The sequence below is a fragment of the Thermobia domestica genome, chromosome 3, assembly GCF_964235325.1.
Source record: "Thermobia domestica chromosome 3, izTheDome1.hap1.1, whole genome shotgun sequence".
NCBI lineage: Eukaryota > Metazoa > Arthropoda > Insecta > Zygentoma > Lepismatidae > Thermobia > Thermobia domestica.
In genome coordinates, this window is record NC_137456.1 from 346,907,552 (window position 1) to 346,922,685 (window position 15,134).

The 15,134-nt window shown below is 35.4% G+C and overlaps 1 protein-coding gene across 8 annotated transcripts in view; it reads left to right on the plus strand.

Annotated features, from left to right (window-relative positions):
- Positions 1 to 15,134, plus strand: part of LOC145681280 (serine/threonine-protein kinase DCLK1-like) — a 360,318-nt gene that overhangs the window by 214,365 nt on the left and 130,819 nt on the right. The window lies entirely within an intron of this gene.

Below are 15,134 nucleotides of genomic sequence, written 5' to 3' on the forward strand. Positions count from 1 at the left end.
GGACATATAAATTTCTCTTTAGGAGGTTTCATGCTCTGTTAAACGAAAACGTTGCAGTGAAATGAGGTTTTTTTTTTTTTAATCTCCAACTAGTCGACTGGCTGTAATGAACTTGTGTGTGTGTTGCGTCCAAAAAGTTCGTTCTTTCTAAGTTTCTTAATATATATACACTGTAAATTGTTGCAACGTATGTGTCTCCTGTTATCGTCTTAATTTTACATTACAAAATTATATGAGACAATATAATCTATATATTAAACTGCTAGGTTTATATGTTTGTTTGTTTCCAATCTTTTCGACAATGAGATCTCGAAAACCACAAGTGCTAGAAACATGTTTTCGCTGGCCGATTCCAATTCTTTTGTAGATTGCCCAGTTCTAATTGAATATTTAAGAAAATATGTGCGTTTTTTCTTTATTACATTTTTGGTGGCACACTGAAAGTTTCGAATTTTTTAAAAAAGCACCATATCATACGAGTTATACATTCCAACACCACATGGTTGTATACAGGGGTTGTATATCTCTCAGGCGTTTGTTTCATGGCCAAATAATGAAAAACGAATTCCTCCAGTCTAAGATGAATCTTTATTATTTGCAGTGTTTTGCGCAGTGAACACCATATATCATTGACATTACAATTAACTGTATATGTAATGTATTTGCTTATTACATACTGTATTGAAGAAGGAAAAACGCTAATCATACATGAACTAGAAACTCCAGCCGGAAGTAGGTTCAAATTTTGCAAACAGTGCAAGATATTGAAAAAAGAAATAATCGAAAATATCCCCCCTTTATGATACCCCTTGCGATTTTTATCAAGAAGGCTTTCACTTGTGTCTGTAAAGAGACATGTACAGATGTCGTGAAGAATGACAAGGAGATTGATGCTCATATGCGAATGATGCGCTGTGTACAGAGTGCAGGTTCCGCTAGTAACTTTGTAACAATTTCAAATCGTAACAATCGAATTTATATGGTATAGGAAAAAAGAACTTGAAGAGATCGAGAATTTGAAGTAGCTGGGAAGTACTTTGACGAGAAAAGAGATCAGGCCAAGAATGTCCATAGCCAAAGAAGCATTAAAGAAGCAAAGATAAGCCTTAATTACCAGGCTTAATATTGAACTAAGGAATAAGTTGGTCAGGAGAGAGAGAGAGAGTACTGAACTGTATGGTTCAGAGACTTGCACATTAAGGAAGTTAGAGTAGAAATATTTACAGAGCTTCGAAATGTTGTGTTGGATGAAAATGGAGAAGATAAAAGAGACAGAGAGAGAAAGAAACGGAGATGTTTTTAAAACGGATAGGAGAGAAGAGGACGCTTTTAGCTAGAATCCTTCGTAGGAAAGCCAATTGGATTGGACACACCTTGCGAAGAAATTTTCTTCATATCGCCATAGAAAGAGAGCGAGAAGTAGAAACAAGAACACAGCTGAATGATACTTTAAAAAATTAAGAAAATATCAGGAGTTAAAACGGAAAGTGGACATCGAGAAACGTAAAGGAAATTTCCAGGCTCAGACCTAAAATTTAAAATTAAAAAAAAAATAAATAAATAACTCGTTAGTACCAGGACTTGTCAAAAGGCAGAATATTTAATAATAACGTGTAATAAAAGTAATTTCGTCAACTTGTATTGATGGCTAGAATAACCTTCGAAAATCATCAAGATATATTTAGTAAGTTCAGATTTAAATTTCCCATTTAATTAATATACTTAAAACACTCAAAATTTCATTGTTTCTAAAATCGATAATTAAAATACATAAAACAATAATCATGCCTGTTGTTCTAGGTGGTTGCGAAACATGGTCGCTAGCTCTGAGGGAAAAACGTAGATTGAAAGTATTTGAGAACAAGATTCTGAGACGAATATTCGAACTCAAGAGGAACGGGAATGGGGAATGGCGGAAACTTCATAATGAGAAACTACGCAATTTATACGGTTTACCAAATATGTTAGGGTCATCAAATTTAGGGGAGACTGGTAGGCAGGCCATGTAGCCAGGATGGAAAAAAGTAGAAACGCTTTCAAAGTCTTAACTGGAAGACCAATCATTAAATGAACATTGATAAGAGCTAGGCGCAGATGGGAGGCCAATATTAAGATGGATCTCTCAGAAATAGTAATACAAAATAGAAACTGGATCCAGTTGGCTAAGAATAGAAATCGGTGGAGAGCTTTTGTGAATGTGGCATTGAACCTTCGGGTTCCATCGACCATGGAGTTAGTTACTAAAATCGATATAATTTTTCGTTTGCTTCTTAATTCGTTACAATATATCTATAATTCTAAATTTATGGCATGTAGTTTTTTCTTGTTTTGCATTTCTAGCCTTAAGAAGTGGCTGTAGTTTACGCTTTGAGATCTAGGTCAGAAGAAAACTTTCCGAGCTCTGCTTGTGTGAGTTTATCACAAGTTATAGGCACTTGTTTTTCTTTCTATCTGTGTTCAACAATAGTAAAAATGATGTGAAATTTTGTTTTACCTTTTTGACGTTAACCCCTGTGTGTTAGATAACCCTGCTTCACTGATGACCACAACTGATTTCAAACAACGAAAGCTAACATCGAACTTGTAAATCGAAGAAAGATTTAATCCGTCTCAGCTGCTTGGGTCGACGTCCATTTAAAAAAAAAAAAAAAAAAAAAGTATTAAACAGTCGCTCTTCATTGAAAAGCAAAGCAGGTTGCCTAAAACGAAGGTTTAGATCAGTCGAAAATTGAAACGGAATCTTTTCTGCTTAAAATGGTCACTAATTCATTTAATTGTAAGAGTGTAACTGCAGCATATGAACATTCCAAACCAGACGGTTACGAGCAGCATTCTGTCTTTTTTTTATAATTGATATTTCGATAATAGAAAATGATTTCCATCATATATGTCTTAACACATTAAGTGGTATAAACCAGTCAGCCACCATTGGAGTCTTACAGAGTTTTTTTTTTTTTTTTTTTTTTTTTTTTTTTTTTTTTTTTTTTTTTTTCATGAGTGTGCTATTTAGAACAAAGATACATTTTGTGTTGTGCTACAGTTCATACTTTGCAGCGAAAAAGCACATTCTGTTCTGTAGCAGTTGGATCTCACTTCCGTCACTTGATTACGTTCTTTGTGGTGGTGTCCAAGAAATTGGACAAAAGACTAGAAATGTGACAATTCTTGTCGCGTTTTCGAGACGAGAAATTTCACGACTCTTGCCCAATATTAGGTATATCTTAGATCTCAATCATTGTTTTAGATCTTAGATGTCAATCATTAAGTACATCGTGCGCAACATCTTAGATCTGTAAATTGAAAGACAAATTCTGACCAAAGCATATTATTAACTAATAAATAATAGCGTTACGTTTCGGCATATTAACTTTGCCTTCAGTAGACACATCATCTGTCCTTCCATCCGCTTATCCTCCTATTCAGACTTGGAGGTACTTCTATCTGAATACCACTCATTCTAGCTTTGGAACTTCTTGTATAAATTGAAAGACAAATTCTGACCAAAGCATATTATTAACTAATAAATAATAGCGTTACGTTTCGGCATATTAACTTTGCCTTCATTAGACACATCATCTGTCCTTCCAACCGCTTATCCTTCTATTCAGACTTGGAGGTACTTCTATCTGAATACCACTCATTCTAGCTTTGGAACTTCTTGTATAAATTGAAAGACAAATTCTGACCAAAGCATATTATTAACTAATAAATAATAGCGTTACGTTTCGGCATATTAACTTTGCCTTCAGTAGACACATCATCTGTCCTTCCATCCGCTTATCCTCCTATTCAGACTTGGAGGTACTTCTATCTGAATACCACTCATTCTAGCTTTGGAACTTCTTGTATAAATTGAAAGACAAATTCTGACCAAAGCATATTATTAACTAATAAATAATAGCGTTACGTTTCGGCATATTAACTTTGCCTTCAGTAGACACATCATCTGTCCTTCCATCCGCTTATCCTCCTATTCAGACTTGGAGGTACTTCTATCTGAATACCACTCATTCTAGCTTTGGAACTTCTTGTATAAATTGAAAGACAAATTCTGACCAAAGCATATTATTAACTAATAAATAATAGCGTTACGTTTCGGCATATTAACTTTGCCTTCAGTAGACACATCATCTGTCCTTCCATCCGCTTATCCTCCTATTCAGACTTGGAGGTACTTCTATCTGAATACCACTCATTCTAGCTTTGGAACTTCTTGTATAAATTGAAAGACAAATTCTGACCAAAGCATATTATTAACTAATAAATAATAGCGTTACGTTTCGGCATATTAACTTTGCCTTCATTAGACACATCATCTGTCCTTCCATCCGCTTATCCTCCTATTCAGACTTGGAGGTACTTCTATCTGAATACCACTCATTCTAGCTTTGGAACTTCTTGTATAAATTGAAAGACAAATTCTGACCAAAGCATATTATTAACTAATAAATAATAGCGTTACGTTTCGGCATATTAACTTTGCCTTCATTAGACACATCATCTGTCCTTCCAACCGCTTATCCTTCTATTCAGACTTGGAGGTACTTCTATCTGAATACCACTCATTCTAGCTTTGGAACTTCTTGTATAAATTGAAAGACAAATTCTGACCGAAGCATATTATTAACTAATAAATAATAGCGTTGCGTTTCGGCATATTAACTATGCCTTCAGTAGACACATCATCTGTCCTTCCATCCGCTTATCCTCCTATTCAGACTTGGAGGTACTTCTATCTGAATACCACTCATTCTAGCTTTGGAACTTCTTGTATAAACTGAAAGACAAATTCTGACCAAAGCATATTATTAACTAATAAATAATAGCGTTACGTTTCGGCATATTAACTTTGCCTTCATTAGACACATCATCTGTCCTTCCATCCGCTTATTCTCCTATTCAGACTTGGAGGTACTTCTATCTGAATACCACTCATTCTAGCTTTGGAACTTCTTGTATAAATTGAAAGACAAATTCTGACCAAAGCATATTATTAACTAATAAATAATAGCGTTACGTTTCGGCATATTAACTTTGCCTTCATTAGACACATCATCTGTCCTTCCAACCGCTTATCCTTCTATTCAGACTTGGAGGTACTTCTATCTGAATACCACTCATTCTAGCTTTGGAACTTCTTGTATAAATTGAAAGACAAATTCTGACCAAAGCATATTATTAACTAATAAATAATAGCGTTACGTTTCGGCATATTAACTATGCCTTCAGTAGACACATCATCTGTCCTTCCATCCGCTTATCCTCCTATTCAGACTTGGAGGTACTTCTATCTGAATACCACTCATTCTAGCTTTGGAACTTCTTGTATAAACTGAAAGACAAATTCTGACCAAAGCATATTATTAACTAATAAATAATAGCGTTACGTTTCGGCATATTAACTTTGCCTTCATTAGACACATCATCTGTCCTTCCATCCGCTTATTCTCCTATTCAGACTTGGAGGTACTTCTATCTGAATACCACTCATTCTAGCTTTGGAACTTCTTGTATAAATTGAAAGACAAATTCTGACCAAAGCATATTATTAACTAATAAATAATAGCGTTACGTTTCGGCATATTAACTTTGCCTTCATTAGACACATCATCTGTCCTTCCAACCGCTTATCCTTCTATTCAGACTTGGAGGTACTTCTATCTGAATACCACTCATTCTAGCTTTGGAACTTCTTGTATAAATTGAAAGACAAATTCTGACCAAAGCATATTATTAACTAATAAATAATAGCGTTACGTTTCGGCATATTAACTATGCCTTCAGTAGACACATCATCTGTCCTTCCATCCGCTTATCCTCCTATTCAGACTTGGAGGTACTTCTATCTGAATACCACTCATTCTAGCTTTGGAACTTCTTGTATAAACTGAAAGACAAATTCTGACCAAAGCATATTATTAACTAATAAATAATAGCGTTACGTTTCGGCATATTAACTTTGCCTTCATTAGACACATCATCTGTCCTTCCAACCGCTTATCCTTCTATTCAGACTTGGAGGTACTTCTATCTGAATACCACTCATTCTAGCTTTGGAACTTCTTGTATAAATTGAAAGACAAATTCTGACCAAAGCATATTATTAACTAATAAATAATAGCGTTACGTTTCGGCATATTAACTATGCCTTCAGTAGACACATCATCTGTCCTTCCATCCGCTTATCCTCCTATTCAGACTTGGAGGTACTTCTATCTGAATACCACTCATTCTAGCTTTGGAACTTCTTGTATAAACTGAAAGACAAATTCTGACCAAAGCATATTATTAACTAATAAATAATAGCGTTACGTTTCGGCATATTAACTTTGCCTTCATTAGACACATCATCTGTCCTTCCAACCGCTTATCCTTCTATTCAGACTTGGAGGTACTTCTATCTGAATACCACTCATTCTAGCTTTGGAACTTCTTGTATAAATTGAAAGACAAATTCTGACCAAAGCATATTATTAACTAATAAATAATAGCGTTACGTTTCGGCATATTAACTTTGCCTTCATTAGACACATCATCTGTCCTTCCAACCGCTTATCCTTCTATTCAGACTTGGAGGTACTTCTATCTGAATACCACTCATTCTAGCTTTGGAACTTCTTGTATAAATTGAAAGACAAATTCTGACCAAAGCATATTATTAACTAATAAATAATAGCGTTACGTTTCGGCATATTAACTTTGCCTTCATTAGACACATCATCTGTCCTTCCATCCGCTTATCCTCCTATTCAGACTTGGAGGTACTTCTATCTGAATACCACTCATTCTAGCTTTGGAACTTCTTGTATAAATTGAAAGACAAATTCTGACCAAAGCATATTATTAACTAATAAATAATAGCGTTACGTTTCGGCATATTAACTTTGCCTTCATTAGACACATCATCTGTCCTTCCAACCGCTTATCCTTCTATTCAGACTTGGAGGTACTTCTATCTGAATACCACTCATTCTAGCTTTGGAACTTCTTGTATAAATTGAAAGACAAATTCTGACCAAAGCATATTATTAACTAATAAATAATAGCGTTACGTTTCGGCATATTAACTATGCCTTCAGTAGACACATCATCTGTCCTTCCATCCGCTTATCCTCCTATTCAGACTTGGAGGTACTTCTATCTGAATACCACTCATTCTAGCTTTGGAACTTCTTGTATAAACTGAAAGACAAATTCTGACCAAAGCATATTATTAACTAATAAATAATAGCGTTACGTTTCGGCATATTAACTTTGCCTTCATTAGACACATCATCTGTCCTTCCATCCGCTTATTCTCCTATTCAGACTTGGAGGTACTTCTATCTGAATACCACTCATTCTAGCTTTGGAACTTCTTGTATAAATTGAAAGACAAATTCTGACCAAAGCATATTATTAACTAATAAATAATAGCGTTACGTTTCGGCATATTAACTATGCCTTCAGTAGACACATCATCTGTCCTTCCATCCGCTTATCCTCCTATTCAGACTTGGAGGTACTTCTATCTGAATACCACTCATTCTAGCTTTGGAACTTCTTGTATAAACTGAAAGACAAATTCTGACCAAAGCATATTATTAACTAATAAATAATAGCGTTACGTTTCGGCATATTAACTTTGCCTTCATTAGACACATCATCTGTCCTTCCATCCGCTTATTCTCCTATTCAGACTTGGAGGTACTTCTATCTGAATACCACTCATTCTAGCTTTGGAACTTCTTGTATAAATTGAAAGACAAATTCTGACCAAAGCATATTATTAACTAATAAATAATAGCGTTACGTTTCGGCATATTAACTTTGCCTTCATTAGACACATCATCTGTCCTTCCAACCGCTTATCCTTCTATTCAGACTTGGAGGTACTTCTATCTGAATACCACTCATTCTAGCTTTGGAACTTCTTGTATAAATTGAAAGACAAATTCTGACCGAAGCATATTATTAACTAATAAATAATAGCGTTGCGTTTCGGCATATTAACTATGCCTTCAGTAGACACATCATCTGTCCTTCCATCCGCTTATCCTCCTATTCAGACTTGGAGGTACTTCTATCTGAATACCACTCATTCTAGCTTTGGAACTTCTTGTATAAATTGAAAGACAAATTCTGACCGAAGCATATTATTAACTAATAAATAATAGCGTTGCGTTTCGGCATATTAACTATGCCTTCAGTAGACACATCATCTGTCCTTCCATCCGCTTATCCTCCTATTCAGACTTGGAGGTACTTCTATCTGAATACCACTCATTCTAGCTTTGGAACTTCTTGTATAAACTGAAAGACAAATTCTGACCAAAGCATATTATTAACTAATAAATAATAGCGTTACGTTTCGGCATATTAACTTTGCCTTCATTAGACACATCATCTGTCCTTCCATCCGCTTATTCTCCTATTCAGACTTGGAGGTACTTCTATCTGAATACCACTCATTCTAGCTTTGGAACTTCTTGTATAAATTGAAAGACAAATTCTGACCAAAGCATATTATTAACTAATAAATAATAGCGTTACGTTTCGGCATATTAACTATGCCTTCAGTAGACACATCATCTGTCCTTCCATCCGCTTATCCTCCTATTCAGACTTGGAGGTACTTCTATCTGAATACCACTCATTCTAGCTTTGGAACTTCTTGTATAAACTGAAAGACAAATTCTGACCAAAGCATATTATTAACTAATAAATAATAGCGTTACGTTTCGGCATATTAACTTTGCCTTCATTAGACACATCATCTGTCCTTCCATCCGCTTATTCTCCTATTCAGACTTGGAGGTACTTCTATCTGAATACCACTCATTCTAGCTTTGGAACTTCTTGTATAAATTGAAAGACAAATTCTGACCAAAGCATATTATTAACTAATAAATAATAGCGTTACGTTTCGGCATATTAACTTTGCCTTCATTAGACACATCATCTGTCCTTCCAACCGCTTATCCTTCTATTCAGACTTGGAGGTACTTCTATCTGAATACCACTCATTCTAGCTTTGGAACTTCTTGTATAAATTGAAAGACAAATTCTGACCGAAGCATATTATTAACTAATAAATAATAGCGTTGCGTTTCGGCATATTAACTATGCCTTCAGTAGACACATCATCTGTCCTTCCATCCGCTTATCCTCCTATTCAGACTTGGAGGTACTTCTATCTGAATACCACTCATTCTAGCTTTGGAACTTCTTGTATAAATTGAAAGACAAATTCTGACCAAAGCATATTATTAACTAATAAATAATAGCGTTACGTTTCGGCATATTAACTTTGCCTTCATTAGACACATCATCTGTCCTTCCATCCGCTTATTCTCCTATTCAGACTTGCAGGTACTTCTATCTGAATACCACTCATTCTAGCTTTGGAACTTCTTGTATAAATTGAAAGACAAATTCTGACCAAAGCATATTATTAACTAATAAATAATAGCGTTACGTTTCGGCATATTAACTTTGCCTTCATTAGACACATCATCTGTCCTTCCAACCGCTTATCCTTCTATTCAGACTTGGAGGTACTTCTATCTGAATACCACTCATTCTAGCTTTGGAACTTCTTGTATAAATTGAAAGACAAATTCTGACCAAAGCATATTATTAACTAATAAATAATAGCGTTACGTTTCGGCATATTAACTTTGCCTTCAGTAGACACATCATCTGTCCTTCCATCCGCTTATCCTCCTATTCAGACTTGGAGGTACTTCTATCTGAATACCACTCATTCTAGCTTTGGAACTTCTTGTATAAATTGAAAGACAAATTCTGACCAAAGCATATTATTAACTAATAAATAGTAGCGTTACGTTTCGGCAAATGTGTCTGATAAAGGCAAAGTTAATTTGGCGAAACGTAACGCTACTATTTATTAGTTAATAATATGCTTTGGTCAGAATTTGTCTTTCAATTTATAGAAGAAGTTCCAAAGCTATAATGAGTGATAATCTTCGATCCGAATCATTGTTTTAGTATTCATGACAATATAAAACTATAAATTGATGAAATGATTCTACGAACAGAATGAACAGCATTCATCAGTGTTTTAAGATACTCCAATTCATTCCAATAATAAATAGAGTTTAAATGGTATAGTTTAAGTGCTATATATAGCATGTTTAGTGGATCTCTTGTGACGCGGAAGGACTCTGATAAATTCTAAATGAAATTAAGAAAAATCACCACATAAATTTACAAAACGAGGCGAGAAAAAGTTTCGAATCGAAGACAAAGAAAAACTTTTTTTCAGCATCGAGAGACGAGATTAGGAAACCTTATTTCTCGTCTCGTCTCGTCTCGTCTCGTGGATAATACTAGTTCTTTGTCAGCAGCGAGGCTATATAGGACCCTAATGCATTCAGTGCAATGTTGCTTACTTAACCTGAGTTGTGGCTGTCTCGTCTCTTGAGGGTATATGTTTCTATTTGGAAAAGCTTTGTCTTTACTCGTGTAGTAGGGTGCCTACTAGACAAAAGTAAAGACTGCTTGTCTCGAAAGTGATCTCTCTCTTCGGAAAGTATGTAAGGCTGGAAAACCTCGTCTCTTCTCTTGGGCAGTCGTACTTCAGTGCTCTCAAACTGGAAATCAAACCCGAGACCTCGTACACTACAGGCACTCCCTGAGCCCACAGGCTAGGTAGGAGAAGTGTTTCAAAAACTTTAAGAATGTAGTAAACCGTGACTATGTATATTTTACTTCCGTGCTTCACCATTTCACTGTCCGATTTCAAGACGAACCAATAGGAATAATCAGCACATGGGCCGCGGTAGCTCAGTGGTAGAGCGTTCACCTCTGATGCATAGGGTCCTTGGTTCAAATCGCACCTCGCGCCAAGTGAGCTTTGTGGTGGACAATCACTGTGTACGTGGGTTTTCTCGGAGATATGCTATTTCCTCTTACTTTCTTCATTTCACAATTTCCTTAATTTCTCATCATTCTTCAGCGTAGCCGGCGTAACCGTGTGACGTAAAATTTAAAGAATTCATTTCATAATAGGCACATACAGGAGGTGGTCCCAGATACCCTTTTTACAGAGGCTTGTCGTAGCCCAGAGCTTCATTAGAACGAGGGTAGAATGTAAAGCAATCCCATCAAACCCAGGTCATGAGATAGTCGAAAGACGTATTACTGACCATGCCACCGCGTTTGTAGTAATTGTCGCTGTTCCTTTTGAAGCCAGTACCACAGATGCACAAAGTCACCTATTTTTTAGTGTTAGCAGCTGTAAAAAAAATAAATTAGAATAACTTAATGAATTATTATTCTTCAAGAAAGATGTGTAACTGTTTTCCGTATTTAAAAAAGCAAACTAGAATATTTTCCATAATATAATAGAACATTTGTTCATTTGCATCACATACGAAATTCATTTAGTTTTCTTTACGTATGTTTTTTTTGTTTGTTTGTTTGTTTGTTTGTACGGCAGACAATCCTCAACGTTCTTCTTTGCATCAAGAACCTGGCACTGCTTCTACCACACAGTGTTTCTTTTTCTTCCTTTTCTTTTTGTCTATGGCAAACGTGGTGCCCTCTATCGGCAATTGTTAACCCCTTTACATTCAATTTAAAGACAGGTAGAAAACATGTTGGGTATGTGAATTGAAGTTGCAATTCCTCTCCCTTCCTAAGTGATCAAATAAGATACCATTCAGTTGCTGTGATGTGGAATTCCAATAGTCTCGTCGTTTTTCCTTTATGCTGAAATAAACCATTTTATTGGAAATTTTCCAGAGATCTCTTAAGAGAAGATGAAAGTCAGAGAGAGAACAATTTCGTTGAAACATTTGATTTCAGTGAATTTTCCAACTTTTTTTTTTTACGAGAGATATTTTCTTTAAAAAATAAACTCTATCGAGAGAACAAATATCGTCGATTAACTCGTTTTGTAGTTGCTTGGATTCTTTGTCCTATTCCTTTGCTTTGCTTTCCTCTCGTCTTTAATTTCATTGATTTCTTGCTGTTGAGCGTGGTTGGCTCCACTAAGAAGTGACAAAAAGGTTCTTGTGCCTGCATTTTGGAATTACCCCGGGGAGATCAAAGGAGATACCAAGCTGCGGGAATCTAATACAAAGGCTACTGTTCAGAAAATCTCTTGTACACGAAATACAGTTCAAGTTCTGTTGATCCAATGTCTGCATTTAAGGTAGAAAACTCTAGTAGGTAGGGATTATTATTTTGATACCTCTTTGTACACAAAATGAAGTGAAAATAACATAATATAGCTCTTATTAGTGCTGATAAAGTTCAAATAATAGATTTTTGATATATCCGAATAATATTCATTATTGAAACAATTAATCGGGTAACAAATAATTATTCGAACGAATATTCGAATATTTTTGACAGCACTACTTTGTATCTGTCCCGCAATTACATCCATATGAGTAATAGTTGTATACGTCATAGAAAATGTTACAAAAATTTTGTCCATATTACTAACAATTTCTTGCGCCATATGTTTATGCATTCAGAAACACACCTCTCGATCGACTAACTGCTACCGGTATTTAATCCAACTCACCCACTCCTCCTTCTCTCCTTCTCTCCTTGTCTGAAACAGTCTATGTGACGTAATATAGCTACTCTTTCCATTCAGACGAAAAAACAGGAACAATGGTTTCAAGGATTAGAGCTCTAAAACCGTCTGTTTCATTCGTTTGTTCTGAAATGCCTTTGTGGGTCCTTGGTCGATCCCAGCTCGCACCAACTGAACTTTGTGGTGAACAAACAACGTGTGCGTGGGTTTTCTTTGGGTTCTCCCGTTTCTTCCCATTTCATTCTTTTCTTATCATCACCATCTCCCTTAGCCTAACCGGTATAAGCGTGGGACGTAAAACTTAAGGATTTCATTTCATTTGTATTTGAAGGACATTTTACATCCCTTTCACTTTTGCGTTCTAAACCATTGTTTCTCAGCCTTCATGTCGCAATCCCCTTTTATCTCATCCTCTTGGTAGCGACCCCGACAAGTATTTTCTGGTTTGTAATAAATTTCTTTATTATTATTGATGCCTATCGCTACCAATTATTTGTATTTTTTTTCTTGTATTTGAATTCTTTTGACGAGTTTTGTTTCTCTTCTATTATGATCACTTAAAGTGGAACTTAGAATATTGTAATGTTAAGTAGAAAGTGGAGCAAAACTATGACAACGTCTTTGGACGCATATTAAGTTACAATGTCACCATAAAGAGGAGACCACTGTTTGGTCAGTTCCGAAGACCATTCATTGTAGCCATCATTACCTTACCGCCACTATATCTACAACAGAAGAAAAAAAAAATGTAAGAATTAAGATCACACTTTCAGAGCATTATCACAACAGTATAACAATAAAATATGCGAGGACAGAAGACAAAGTGCGCAATGTAAGAAAAATTATGACAAAAGAGTAGATAATTTTTGACTCGCCTTCGTGTATATATATATAATATAATATATAAATCCCAAAAGAGTTGAATGCTGATAGTATTGGGGTATTTCTCGAGTGTAGAACGTTAGGTTTGCTGCCCACAATAATACTTCTTTTTCCATATGTAATTCTTTCATAGCTGTATCACTTTCCTTTCGCAGATTTCAAAACGTTAAAAAAAAAAAAAAAAAAAAAAAAAAAACTCAATATGCTCTCATAGCAATGATGAAACAGAAGCATATCTTATTTTCTCTTGACTCATGAAATGTCTTTTACTCGGAATCAATTTCCTGAATCCAACATGATTATATATAGAACTACCACTTTATGTTTCTGGAATTAAAAGTGAGTGGTTCTTTGACGGGCAATCTTGGTTAGACGTTCTAATCTTCGTTGAAAAATTCCGTTTTATGGATGACTGGCGTAAGGAAAATGTCTCACTGTCCAAATTACACAAGTGACAAGTAATTTCTTCCACTTATCTCTTGTACCACAAAAATCAAACGAAATTAAACAAGGGATACTGTAAGGTTCTTACTAGTCAGGGAAATCAGGGAAATTTTATAAAATGTATTTTTATAACATTAATTGGACTCATTTTTATAATATTAATTTTAGCTTAGCCAACCATTAATGATCACAGTATGGAACGTTGCTCAGATTTTTATGGGTGGTAAGTGGAATGTACGTATGAGCAATTGGTTATTATTTGTCTCTACAGAATAAATGTTCTCATATATTAATATTCACCGTCATTTATTCCTATTTTATATGTTAATGTCATCCGACACCTGTCATGAAAGTCAGGGAATTTCCTGCCACAGGTCAGGGAAAGTCAGGGAAATACATTTCTCCAGATCAATAGGCACCCTGTACTGGAAGTTTCTGCTTTTGAAGAATTAATTAAAATGAACTTTCGTTTTACGTTTAAAAGTATGATAGACTTTCGTATTTTGATAGAGTTACTATTGAAACCGGAAATTGTATATATAATTAGCACTTCCCATTTCATTAAAGGGCTAAGAGAGGAGACAGGACCTATTAAAACACCAATCCATGTGTTGGAAGCATTTCTCACAATTTCCTATACAGATCCAATATCAAAAAGGGAAGTGGTTGATCAGTCACTTCGGTTCAATAGAAACACAAGGGCGGAGACAGAGTCTATCTTTAGAACCTTCAACTTATTTGAGAAAAAAAAAAAAAAGTCACCTACACCACATGGGAGAAGTTGGTTTCTATGGCGTGATATGTTCACAATCAGTGGCGTATTTACGATTTTCTTTCGGGGGGGGCTTTGCCTGAAAATGTGAAAATTCTGCAAGATATTTCATATACTTTACTATAGTAAGAAAGATTTCGGGGGGGGCTTCCGGGCTTAAGCCCCCCTAAATACGCCACTGTTCACAATTAATATTGAAACCGAACGTGGTAGTAGATTTACTTTCTTAGTAGATATATTAGTCAGAATGGATTATACTCGTGTAAATCGATTTCCGAAAACCGTTTCTTGCCATGTATTACCGTTTCTACTCTATAGAGATCAAAGTTAAAGCTGGAAGCGGTTGATATCTGCCACTTTCGGTTTCAATAGAAGGTACTTTTTCTTAGACCGCTCAATCGATTTCCAAGAAACTGCTTCTCGCTATCTCCTATCGTTTTAGCTCTATGTAGATGGATATTGAAACCGGAAATCTCAGTGGAT